This window comes from Procambarus clarkii, chromosome 54 (assembly GCF_040958095.1).
Source record: "Procambarus clarkii isolate CNS0578487 chromosome 54, FALCON_Pclarkii_2.0, whole genome shotgun sequence".
In the NCBI taxonomy this organism is placed as follows: Eukaryota; Metazoa; Arthropoda; class Malacostraca; order Decapoda; family Cambaridae; genus Procambarus; species Procambarus clarkii.
The window spans coordinates 26723196-26737487 of NC_091203.1; positions in this window are offsets into that span (position 1 = coordinate 26723196).

Below are 14292 nucleotides of genomic sequence, written 5' to 3' on the forward strand. Positions count from 1 at the left end.
TATATATATATATATATATATATATATATATATATATATATATATATATATATATATATATATATATATATACACATATATACACACACATATATACATATATCCTTAAAGAAGTGCTAATTATAGGGACACAGTTAAATAGCGGACTGGACCACACTGGGCCACTCCACACGGACCTTAAATCACTTATCAAATTCTCGTTCTCGCTGTTAGTGCCCAATCGTCACAATAAAACTACTATACTAAACACCCAGGTAACAGGAAAGGGGTTCGACCCAGCGTTCTTGGTCCCATCAGACATGCGCCTCAATGTCATAGATACAGTATATCATGTTAATACAATTTGCTATGTATAACCTAATTTATTCTGCAATCGCCTACAATAAGCTAGCAAATGCTCATCGACTCCTGCAGATTGAAATGCAATCTAGGAATAATACTAGCTAGCCTCCTCTATACGATCATACACTCTCTATAATCTCCTCTACACGATCATACAGTCTCTATAATCTCCTCTACACAATCTCAGTTTAGAGAACGCCATATATTTAATGAGTCATCCCTCTCTCCACCTTCAATATAATACAAAACTTATACATTATGCAGCCACAATTTCCATCACCAATACAGCACAATACAGTCAAAATTGCAGATATCTTTAGATATCCTCCAGTGCGCACGCCACTGGAGGATATCATTGAGCTGTTGGACGTATGAATTCTAGCTATATGTTAATCAATTAAACATCAATGGGTCACGTATTTAACAAAAGTTGTCCCATAACCTTTTATTGACATTTTATAACATATACATATACATATACATATACATATTTACAGCATATATAACACTGATATATTTTTGTCAGGGGTATATACATGGGCTGTTTTGTAACACGTATTTTGATTCTTTTGCATTTTTGGTCATCAGTCAGGGTATTACCTTTTTTTTGTAAATGTTTAGATATTTTGTGCTGTTTTATAAGTAATGAATAATATGGATTGGGAATACTTTTTTTTAGTATCGTAAGAATCTCAGATGTTATGAATGTTTTATAGCTGCTACTTTTGTGTCATAGCTATAGTTTCTTTCACCCTATGCCCCTGTTACCTAGCAGTAAAATAGGTACCTGGGTGTTAGTCAGCTGTCACGGGCTGCTTCTTCCTGGGGGTGGAGGCCTGGTCGATGACCGGACCGCGGGGACACTAAAGCCCCGAAATCATCTCAAGATAACCTCAAGATAGCCGCTACTTTTGGCTATATACACAAAAGTTAGACAAACAACCAGTTGGCCTAACAACCATTACATTAAGGACTGCAATTGGGCTGTTATGGACTTTCGTCATTATACTATCAATTGCAATGCCAATTTTAATTGAAAATATCATTTTCAAGTCTATGTTTGCATTGTAGCTTGGAAGTCTTGGCTTACAATGCAACATTGGTTTACAATGCAGTATTACAGCCTTGATTTACAATGCAGCACTGGTTTACAATGCAACATTGGTTTACAATGAAGTATGGCAGCCTTGATTTACAATGCAGCACTGGTTTACAATGCTACATTGGTTTACAATGCACTATGGCAGCTCTTGTGTTTTCCATTAAGATAAAAGGGATTAAGAACATAAACAGAAAATTAATCCTTTTAATCCTGCTGATTTTTAACATGTTATAATTAGCCTTCTGATTAAGCCAAGAAACTCTATATAAAAGCCAAGGAACTCTATATAAAAGCCAAGGAACTCTATATATAATATTTACGAAATTTTTTTTAATTCCCCTCGGCACTGGCTTTACTTCTCCCCTTCTTCTCTCTTTCTCTCACTTTCTCCTCACTTCTCTCCTTTCCTGTCACTTATTTTGTTTTTGAAATCATATTTTCATGCTCTTTTCACATGCTCTTCGCTCCCTTCTATTCCTTTCTTTCTTTTCGCTTTTTGTATATTATTTTTCTCCTCTAAATTTTCTTTTCATATTTTCACCTTTTTTTAACCTATATCTCTTACTCTTTCATCTGTTTCGCTCCTTCTCTCTCCCTCTCCCTCTCCCTCTCTCTCCCTCTCCCTCTCCCTCTCTCTCTCCCTCTCTCTCTCTCTCTCTCTCTCTCTCTCCTGCATCTTGCCTTGTCATTTTCTTGTCTCCTCTTCATCCTTCCAAAACAATAATATTTAAAAAGGACTTCGAAACTTGTTCATATAAAGAACAAGTTTCTTTGAAACTTGTTCATTATATTATATGTTCTTTGTTCACTTGTTCATTTCTTTGAAACTTGTTCATTTAATGTTATATTTCTTGGTTTGTATGCTTTTTAGTTATTTTTCTTTCCCTTCCTTTTGGTTCCTCAATTAGTCTTATCTTGAGGTTATCTTGAGATGATTTCGGGGCTTAGCGTCTCCGCGGCCCGGTCCTCGACACGGGCTCCTTTTTGTTACACACCCCCAGGAAGCAACCCGTAGCAGCTGTCTAACTCCCAGGTACCTATTTACTGCTAGGTGAACAGGGGAAATGAGAGTGAAAGAAACATTTTGCCCATTTATCTCCGCTTCCACCGGGGATTGAACCCGGAACCTCAGGACTACAAATCCAAAACGCTGTCCACTCAGCTGTTAGGCGCCCTTGTTTATACCTTTTCCTTTACTCTATGCACCTCACTCTTCTCTTTTTGCCTTCCTATCCTGTCAAATTTTTATTTTTTCTGCTTTCTTAATCATTTTCCTTTCCATTTTCTATTCAATTCTTTCTCCATTTCCTTTCCTTCTGGTCTGTCATTCAATCGTTCCATTCCCTTCTATTACCTTTTTCACCCCAAGTCAATATCTTTCCGATGAACAAATCCACAAGGGCCGTGACGAGGATTCGAACCTACGTTCGAGAGCATCTCAGACGCTGCCTTAATCGACTGAGCTACGACACGGCCCTCGTGGATTTGTTCATTTGATGCATCACGCTACTGTGATTTCTGTGTGTAATATCTTTCTCTTATTACAGTTACAAGTCACAGTACACAAACTGGCATGCCAGCGTATTTTGTTACCTATCTATTCTTAACTTAACCTAACCTAATCTACTGTAACCTAGCTTAAACTAAATGTACACAACCTAACCTATCCTAACCTAACCTCACCTAACCTAGCTTAAACTAAATGTACACAACCTAATCTATCCTAACCTATCCTAACCTAACCTAACCTAACCTAGCTTAAACTAAATGTACACAACCTAACCTATCCTAACCTAACCTGAACTGACCCCCAATCAGCCTAACTTATCCTAACATAACTTAGACTTACCCAAGCTAACCTTACTCAATCGAACCCAACCAAGACTAACCTAAGTTAATACACTAATTAATCGTTAATTAATCATACCCAAATGATTAATACGACTTTGACAATCGGGGAAAACGGGATTTGTCGAACCGTTTGGAGTACGACCTTGACCACAACTCTTCCTCGAACGCTTATTTCACCCTCCAACCCACGACTCCCTCTCCAACCAAACCCACACCATCGCCCCCTCATTGCTCCACCACCACCTCAACCCCCCACCCCCCTACTCCAACGACGACCCCCGACGACCCCTACGACGACCCCCCCGACGACCCCCCCGACGACCTCCACGACGACCCCTACGTGACTCAGCATGTCAGAGAACCTCAGCAAGACGAACGCAAATGGTCATCGTTTGTTGTGGTAACGTAATTGATCGTTGGAGTAACTGGCTATTGAAGAGCAGAGAGTGTATGCCGCACGCGAGGGAGGGAGGGGGAGGGGGAGGGGGGAGGGGGAGGGGGGGTTGTATAGAAGGGGCACGAGCGTTTTGTGTGTGTGGGGGGGGGGGAGAGGGGTAGGAGGGTAGACTGGGGCTATAGTGTGAGTTATGGTAGCAGGCGGACTGTCCGCCTTGCTGACACGATGTGAGTATACTGTCCTAGTGGTGCTTGCGGGGGTTGAGCTCTGGCTCTTTGGTCCTGGCTGGCTGTGTGTGTGTGTGTGTGTGTGTGTGTGTGTACTCACCTAGTTGTACTCACCTAGTGGTGCTTGCGGGGGTTGAGCTCTGGCTCTTTGGTCCCGCCTCTCAACTGTCAACCAACTGGTGTACAGGTTCCTGAGCCTATTGGGCTCTATCATATCTACACTTGAAACTGTGTATGGAGTCAGCCTCCACCACATCACTGCCTAATGCATTCCATTTGTCAACTACTCTGACACTAAAAAAATTCTTACTAAAATCTCCTTGGCTCATTTGGGCACTCAGTTTCCACCTGTGTCCCCTTGTGCGTGTGCCCCTTGTGTTAAATAGCTCGTCTTTATCTACCATGTCAATTCCTCTGAGAATCTTGTACGTGGTGATCATATCCCCCCTAACTCTTCTGTCTTCTAGCGACGTGAGGTTTAATTCCCGTAGTCTCTCCTCGTAGCTCATACCTCTCAGCTCGGGTACTAGTCTGGTGGCAAACCTTTGAACTTTTTCCAGTTTGGTCTTATGCTTGACTAGATATGGACTCCATGCTGGGGCTGCATACTCCAGGATTGGTCTGACATATGTGGTATACAAAGTTCTGAATGATTCCTTGCACAAGTGTCTAAATGCCGTTCTTATGTTAGCCAACCTGGCATATGCTGCTGATGTTATCCTCTTGATATGGGCTTCAGGGGACAGGTCTGGCGTGATATCAACCCCCAAATCTGTGTGTGTGTGTGTGTGTGTGTGTGTGTGTGTGTATGTGTGTGTGTGTATGTATGTGTGTGGTGGGGGGGGGAATAGTAGTAGAAACAGTTGATAGACAGTTGAAAGGCAGGCTGAAAGAGCAGAGCTCAACCCTCGCAAGCAGAACTAGGTGAATACACACACACAAAACTCATAGTGTACCGTTAATCAATTCCTAAATAAAGTATTCCTTCCCTTCCCTTTCTCTTCCACATTTCCTCTCCCATATCACCAGCCCTCTTCCTGGTGATCCCTCTCACAGTCTACTTCCATCTACTTCACCAGTCTATCGAAACCTACAGTGTAAGATGAAGGAGTAGGAAATAACAGGTATTTTACTCATCATTAATCATCTTGTTAAGATCATCAGCAGAAGTGGGAAGCAGGGATTCTGCCTGCTAGTTTTACGGCCTACTTGTCTGCTGGTATTGTCTGCTGGCCCTGTCTGCTGGCCCAATGTCTGCTGGCCCAATGTCTGCTGGCCCTGTCTGCTGGCCCTGCCTTTCTACAGTATCTGTGTACCCCTATTATGTCTGCTTCTCTATTCCACCCGCTTGCCTACCCCTCCCTAGCACCCTTCCCCCTCTTCTCTGCTCTACTTTCCTACCTATTCTGCCTACCCTGCCTACTTGCCTACCCTACCTACCTCCCTACCCTACCTACCTGCCAGCCAGCCTACCCTACCTGCCTACCCTACCTACCTGCCTACCCTACCTATCACCTTGCCTTCCTACGTGGCTTCCTCCAACATTCACTCACCGGGGGATAGGTATTTGCCTAACCACTTACGAATCGTTCGTGTTGACGGGAGAACGGCCAATCGCGTGGGAGCCCTAATCTCTATAATGGTTAGGACAATATCATCCTTGTATTACCTGACCTCTCTCTCTCTCTCTTGCTGCCCAATCGTTTTAGTGCTGTTCGTGCAGTCCCTGGGGGTATATACCTGACCTTTTGTGGAGGGATAAACTTTTGTTAAAGAGGTGCATCTATGTATATGCATATATGCATCTATGTATATGCATATATGCATCTATGTATATGCATATATGCATCTATGTTTAATGAATATACCTAAGAGTTATATAAACCTTGAATATATCCAATATTTGGTCGTAAATAATAAGGTATTTTGCCCAACCACTTATGGACGGTCGGGGATTGAACGCCGACCTGCATGAAGAGAAACCGCTTCGCTTTACCGTCAAGTCCACAATTACGTGGCACAACTTGTTTCACACCTAAATCAATAAACACCATTTTCTGTAATTTCACTTATGCCAACCACTTGGGCTGGACGGTAGAGCGACAGTCTCGCTTCATGCAGGTCGGCGTTCAATCCCCCCGACCGTCCACAAGTGGTTGGGCACCATTCCTTTCCCCCGTCCCATCCCAAAACCTGATCCTGACCCCTTCCCAGTGCTATATAGTCGAAATGGCTTGGCGCTTTCCCCTTAATTTTTATTATTATTTTCCCACTACTGGCTGTTGCTAACTTGTTCCATTGTGGTAATATAGGAACAGCGGATGCCCAGATCCACTGATCCATCTGGGGCCAGATTCACGAAAGCACTTACGCAAGCACTTACGAACGTGTACATCTTTCCTCAATCTTTGACGGCTTTGGTTACATTTATTAAACAGTTTACAAGCATGAAAACTTGCCAATCAACTGTTGTTATTGTTATAAACAGCCTCCTGGTGCTTCGGAGCTCATTAACTGTTTAATAATTGTAAACAAAGCCGGCAAAGACTGAGGAAAGATGTACACTTTCGTAAGTACTTGCGAAATTGCTTCGTGAATCTGGCCGCAGGTTCGTAAATACTTGCGTAACTGCTTCGTGAATCTGGTCCCAGGTTCGTAAGTGCTTGCGTAACTGCTTCGTGAATCTGGCCGCAGGTTCGTAAATACTTGCGTAACTGCTTCGTGAATCTGGTCCCAGGTTCGTAAGTGCTTGCGTAACTGCTTCGTGAATCTGGCCGCAGGTTCGTAAATACTTGCGTAACTGCTTCGTGAATCTGGCCGCAGGTTCGTAAGTGCTTGCGTAACCGCTTCGTGAATCTGGCCCCAGGTTCGTAAGTGCTTGCGTAACCGCTTCGTGAATCTGGGCCCAGGACTATATTAGAGTGTTCTAAAGCCTCCTCCTTCACCTAGAGACTCTCTCTGTTCAAAACACTGGCTAAGTCACGCTTGCGAGACTTCATACACAAGAAGACTCGACCTCCGAGCACAGTGGCCGAGCGTTCACACTACGTGACGTGATATCAAACAATCAATTGATATTCCGAGGCCACATCATTGGCCTACACCAGGTCATCTGACCCTTGACACACGCTGTCAACGGACAAGACGACACAGATCTGTACCCTGGAAACACAAACCGAAACTGTCTCTATTTTCCGCTTGTTACAACTTGTAATAAAGTTGTTACATCTTGGCTTAAAGTGTTTATGACGTATTAGAACATTGTTACAGCTTGCTATATTGGTTGTTATAACTGGTTAGGTGTTAAAACTTGTTCAAACGTTGTACCAACGTCGTAGTTTCGGTGTGTGTTTGGCGGGTACCACGGGCCATCTGTTGACCCAAAATATCACACAAGAACATTTATATATTAAGTCGATTGTGAGAATGGACTTGAGAATGGTTTAGGACGGACCGAAACGTCGTCGTCGTCCCTTCACCTTCTAGTGTGTGGTTTGGTCAACATACATCAGCCACGTTTTTGTGACTCATCGCCTCAATAACACAGAGAAGTCAAAATTAAAAAAGAAAATGGAATAGGTGAGATGAAGTAATCAAACCTAACTTCATTTATATTTCTATATAAGTAAAAAATAAATTAATAAATGTACATAGACTTTCCATTTAGCTTTAAAATATTTACAAAAAAGGGAAAAAGGGACTTAACAGCAGAGGCTTGACTTTGCCAGCAGATCTAGGTCAGTTAAAGCTGAATTCAAGCACGCTTAATTTAATTACAAATCCTGCTCAATCATCTTGAGGTTATCTTGAGATGATTTCGGGGCTTTAGTGTCCCCCGCGGCCCGGTCCTCGACCAGGCCTCCACCCCCAGGAAGCAGCCCGTGACAGCTGACTAATACCCAGGTACCTATTTTACTGCTAGGTAACAGGGGCATAGGGTTAAAAAAGAAACTCTGCCTATTGTTTCTCGCCGGCACCTGGGATCGAACCCAGGACCACAGGATCACAAGTCCAGCGTGCTGTCCGCTCGGCCGACCGGCTCCACATGGAACCCTTCAACACCTACCAACCTACCCACCCCCTATTTTTAATACCCTCCCCTCCCCCCCTTGTCTATCACTTGTAATGACCTCAGAGAACCCAATCTAATCGATTAAACAAATATTCTCACGGGACAATATAACCTTCAGAGAGATATACATATCCATCCGCGAAATTAAACTCGACGGATCAATATCGACGGATCAATATCGACGGATCAATATCGACGGATCAATATCGACGGATCAATATCACCGCATCAGGTGACACCTCCATAAGGCTGTCACTCCCACAGGGCGTCACGGGAAATGTTGATCATATTGGCACACGTGAAGCACGTGGCAGGACAAGGAGAAGGGGAACACGTGGAGGGGCGCATGCCAGACCGGAAGTTATGTCCCCTTCCATCCCTCCCATCCCTCCCACCCCTCCCATATCCCTTCTCCCCTTCCCAGCGGTCAGTGGTGGCGTTTTTTTGCCCCGCTATTGATTGATACAGGCGCGAGAGGATGTTGTTCGACCCCCCTCGCTAACAACCAGACTAGCCAGGGATAGGCGGTAGGGAAGGTTAGTGAAACGAGGAAGGGAGGGGGGGGATAGGGAGGGTGCAGAGAGATGAGGGGAAACGAGAGAGGAAGAGAATGAAAATAAATTGAAAACGAATGAGAAAGCAAGGGGAACAAATAAGATAATAGGAGAGAGAGAGATTAGTGAAGAGTAGAATACAGGAAACATAGGGGTAAAAAAAAAAAAGGGACAGGAATGGGTAAAAAGGGACGGGTGGTGGTGGGAAAAGGGGCAGGTGTATGGGAAGGAATGGGTGGGGAAGGAAGGGGGGGGGGTATGGGGAGAGGGGGGGAGGGTCCGGCAGGTGTAGGGAAAAAGGGTATAATAGATTGGCTGAAAGCAGGTGAACGATTGGGCACTGAAAAGGGCGGGGAGGGGGGGCGGCCGAAAGGGTCATTACAAAGCTCATAAAGAATAGGTGGGGGGTTAAGGGGGGGTGGGGGTGGTGGGGGGGGGGAATACAGTATCCCACAGCGAATAGCCCATAGAGGTGTGAACTAGGGGATTGGGGGTGGCTAACAAGACGCCCCCCCTCCTCCCCCCTCACCCCCCAGCCACAACCCCCCTCCCCCTTCACCCCTAAATAACGACCCCAGCTGTGCTTGTTTCATCTCGAACGACAGAGTAGTTAAGCGTGGGGGGGGGGGGGGGGGAGGAATGACGGTGTGACAATCTATTGTCTATTTTCCTGGGAGCTATTAAATCTATTACTCTATCTATCAGCATACTCTTGTGATACATACAACATATGATAATTGAGCAATTATAATAATTTGCATGTAGTTTTTAATAATTTATGAATTGTAGGTTTTATAATTATTATTGTAATTGTTAAAGAAGAACTCATATTAACGCGATGTATCAAGTCAGATTATCAGAAGAAGCCGTCAGGAGGATTCGAACCCGCCGCACACTGGGTAATCCCCAAGCATACGCTTTGAACAACTCAGCCACGACATGATTTCTTTGTACACTTATTAGGGGGAAAGAGCCAAGCCATTATGCCTATATAGCACTTGGAAGGGATTTATGATAAGGATTTGGGATGGGACGGGGGGAAGGAATGGTGCCCAACCACTTGTGGACGGTCGGGGGATTGAACGCCGACCTACATGAAGCGAAACCGTCGCTCTACCGTCCAGCCCAAGTGGTATGGAAGGCAGTGTGTGGAACTATGATTAGGCTTCAGTGGAAGAATGCCGTATATATGTTGCCAGTATTCCCTCTCTATTTCAGCAATCTCTACTACGGGCTCATCATAGCCCGTGCTACTTGGAACTTTTTGCTCCAAGTAGCAAATCTTAAACAACAACAATCCCACTCTGAAGGGGGTGAAGTGAGTACTGAGCAGTACTCAAGACTTGAAATTGAAATTGAAATAAGTTTATTGAGGTAAAATACACACAAAGGGATGAGGTAGCTCAAGCTATTCTCACCCCGTTCAGTACATCGTGTTAATACATACATATAAACACATCACAAACAATAAACATATTACCAAACATTTTGAGAGATAAACATCTACATTTCCTAGTACTCAAGACGGGATTTAAAGTGATTTGAAGTGACAAGTGATTTGAAGTGACAAGTGATTTGAAGTGACAAGTGATTTGAAGAGTACAACCACAGGGAGGCGGTCGGCCGAGCGGGCAGCACGCTGGACTTATGATCCTGTGGTCCTGGGTTCGATCCCAGACACCGGCGAGAAACAATGGGCAGAGTTCCTTTCACCCTATGCCCCTGTTACCTAGCAGTAAAATAGGTACCTGGGTGTTAGTCAGCTGTCACGGGCTGCTTCCTGGGGGTGGAGGCCTGGTCGAGGACCGGGCCGCGGGGACACTAAAAAGCCCCGAAATCATCTCAAGATAACCTCAAGATAGATGGTGATGGGATGTAAAGGTCTCTTCATCTTCGTAATGTATTTTGTAAATATCATTGTTAGCAAAAATAGAAGTTACAGGATGAAGAAATATCTTTAAACACTTTTTTTATGTTTCACGTTTGACAGTGGAATAGCGGCTATTTTGGGCGTTGAATATCATGTAAATACATGCGATATATCTATATATTATATAACATGAATATCCTCATTTATACTACTACTGCGTGAAGATAATATACACTTTAAGTAATATATATTTTTGTATACCACACACACACACACACAGAGGTTGTGGAAGCAAATACTATTCATAATTTTAAAACCAGGTATGATAGGGAAATGGGAGAGGAGTCATTGCTGTAAACAACCGATGCTCGAAAGGCGGGATCCAAGAGTCAATGCTCGATCCTGCAGACACAAATAGGTGAGTACAACTAGGTGAGTACACACACACACACACACACACACACACACACACACACACACACACACACACAGGTGGAAACAGGTGGAAACTGAGTACTCACATGAGCCAAAGAGACGTTAGAAGGAACTTTTTCAGTGTCAGAGTAGTTAACGGATGGAATGCATTAGGCAGTGATGTGGTGGAGGCTGACTCCATACACAGTTTTAAATGGAGATATGATAGAGCCCAGTAGGCTCAGGAATCTGTACACCAGTTGATTGACAGTTGAGAGGCGGGACCAAAGAGCCAAAGCTCAACCCCCGCAAGCACAAATAGGTGAGTACAAATAGGTGAATAGGTGAGTACACACCACACACACACACACACACACACACACACACACACACACACACACACTAATCAGGGATGTAAGATGACAAAGCAACTAAGAACACAGCCAAGCAATAACTATAGGAATAACAGAACACCAGAGAGTACAGAGACTGAATGTCTCAGTGTGAAATGAGAGTCAGAAAGACAGTATGAAAATGACAGAAAATATAACAAAGACCAAACTCAAATTGCTCCACAGCCACATCAGGAGAAAAAAACAACAGTGTCGAAAATTTCTGACATCATTTACTAACTATTAACATAATATGCAAGAAAAGGGTTGGTATTTTACGTTAAATAAATACAAAAATACAATTATCGTCAAATACTTAAGGTAACCCTGCTAAAAAAAAATTGTGTATGTGACAGAAATTTGTGTCGTAGCTCAGTCGATTAAGGCAGCGTTTGGGATGCTCTCGGACGCAGGTTCGAGTCCTCGTCACGGCCCTTGTGGATTTGTTCATTTGTGTATGTGACGTCTCTGCTAGAAAACGAGGGTTACATTACCACGTCACCGAAATTAAATTCCCGAAAATTTTAAGTCACCGAAATTTAATTCGAAATTAAAAAAATTAATAATCAACGAATATTAATAATTAATCTTTAAAACAAAAGTCTTCGGACTTGAATGAGCAACCCTGGACACACAAACCGAAACTGTCTCTCTATTTTCCGCTTGTTACAACTTGTAATAAAGTTGTTACATCTTGGCTTAACGTGTTTATAACGTATTAGAACGTTGTTACAACTTGCTATATTGGTTGTTATAAATGGTTAGGAAGTGTTAAAACTTGTTCGAACGTTGTACCAACGTCGTAGTTTCATCATATTCGAGTTTCTCCTAAGACTGTACTTAATTATCAATTAAATCAAATCAATTCCTCCTTTCAATTGTTGATAAACAGACATAACAGAACCGTTCAGGCGAAGCCTCTCTGAACAGGGAGGAAGAAGGGAATCCGTATTGAAAACCAGCTGCGTGACGCGTTTAATACATGTTCCCCTCGAGGAGTTGAATGGCCAGAAATAACACCACCAGTTTCTGGGAAGTGTTTAATGTTTGAACTCTCATTATACAGGTATACATATACGATAGCAGTTATGACAAGCCCATTAACATCCCTAGGAGTGAGCATATTCAGAATTTATTTATTTATTTATTTTTATATATATATACAAGAAGGTACATTGGGTTTGTGAGAATACATTGGATAGTACAGTATTTACATTCTTGTAAAGCCACTAGTACGCGCAGCGTTTCGGGCAGGTCCTTAATCTAGCAGATAACTTTAAGTAGGTAATTTCAATCAGAATTGATAAATGATAAAGATACATTACAAGAGAAAAAAAGTATATCACATTTTACACCATTGTTATTTAAAGTACCATACACATATTACACATAGAAATCACAATAGCCTGATGTATCAAATGAGCAAATCTATTGGCAGAGCTCGAGTGCATGGGGGTGGGATTGTGTAGATTCCTTGGTTTGTGTCTCGGGGAGGCTGCAGGATCCGTGGTAGCTCAGGATGATTTCCCGGTTGTAATTCTTTTAACCATGTCGTAGCTCAGGATGATTTCCCGGTTGTAATTCTTTTAACCATGTCGTAGCTCAGTTGATTAAGGCAGCGTCTCGGACGCAGGTTCGAACCCTCGTCACGGCCCTTGTGGATTTGTACAAACACTTATAATTGATTATTATCGTAGGGGGCTGTTACGGTGTAATTCGTGGGATGGTGAATGAGACGAGTGGAGGTCACTTTTGTAGGGAGGTCAGAGGGACTATCTTGAGGTTATCTTGAGATGATTTCGGGGCTTTAGTGTCCCCGCGGCCCGGTCCTCGACCAGGCCTCCACCCCCAGGAAGCAGCCAGTGACAGCTGACTAACTCCCAGGTACCTATTTACTGCTAGGTAACAGGGGCATTCAGGGTGAAAGAAACTTTGCCCATTTGTTTCTGCCTCGTGCGGGAATCGAACCCGCGCCACAGAATTACGAGTCCTGCGCACTATCCACCAGGCTACGAGGCCCCTTCCTCGCCACATGAACTATAGTGAACACATGAACTTCCACTATAGCCACATGAACAATTCCTGTTCTAATCCTGTACACCAACGACGCCATCTTGACCACGTGACTGAAACCAGTCCCACTTGGCCACCAACAACAACAACAACAACTAATACAGCTGAGTTATGCCCTTTCAATATTAACATGAAGTCAATGTAGTTTTAAATACTCTAAATTTATTATAAATAATACAAGATAAATACTCAATACTTGAAGTAAAATATTTTTAATGGATTTATTTTTTTGTTAAGTGGAAATTGTATCAGTGGTATAAATTCAATCAATACAGTGCACTTGCAAATGAATAAATCATATAATCTACTCAAAATAATGAAATAAAGGAATTAAAAATAATAAAATGCCTGTAGAGTTTCCCCTCACATGAGGGACCAAGTAATGGCACTGAGAATAGGGGCGTACGGGTTCACTGAGAATGACAACGAGATGTGCAAGGTATATGGCAAAGATTGTCTAGGAGGTCTTCACAATAGAGCAAGAAGAAATTTCTGAGCAAAGAGAGGGGGAGGGTAACCAGGTCCCATTGGAGGAATTAGAGATTACTAGTAGTGAGACACGGAAGCATTTACTGAAACTGGATTTAATAAAAGCTGTTTGCCCGGACGGAATCTCCCCATGGATACTAAAAGAAGGAGCAGAAGAACTGTGCTCCATGGTGTATAATACCCATAATAAGTGTGCAAAACAAAAAAAAAATTAGTAGAACATCTGGAGAGTAAGAAGTTTGCAACTCATCATCAGCATGGGTTCAGGGATGGTAAATCTTGCCTCATAGATTTAATAGGATTCCATGACCAGGCGACAAAATTAGACATCATAAAACTACACAAGAATATCCTAAGTGGAATATGCAAGACTGGTTAACATCAGAAATACCTTTGGAAATTTGTCTAAGAAATTATTTAGAACCTTGTATACCACGTACGTCAGACCAATCCTGGAATACGCGGCTCCAGCGTGGAGGTCATTTCGAGGTTGGACAAAATTCTAAACC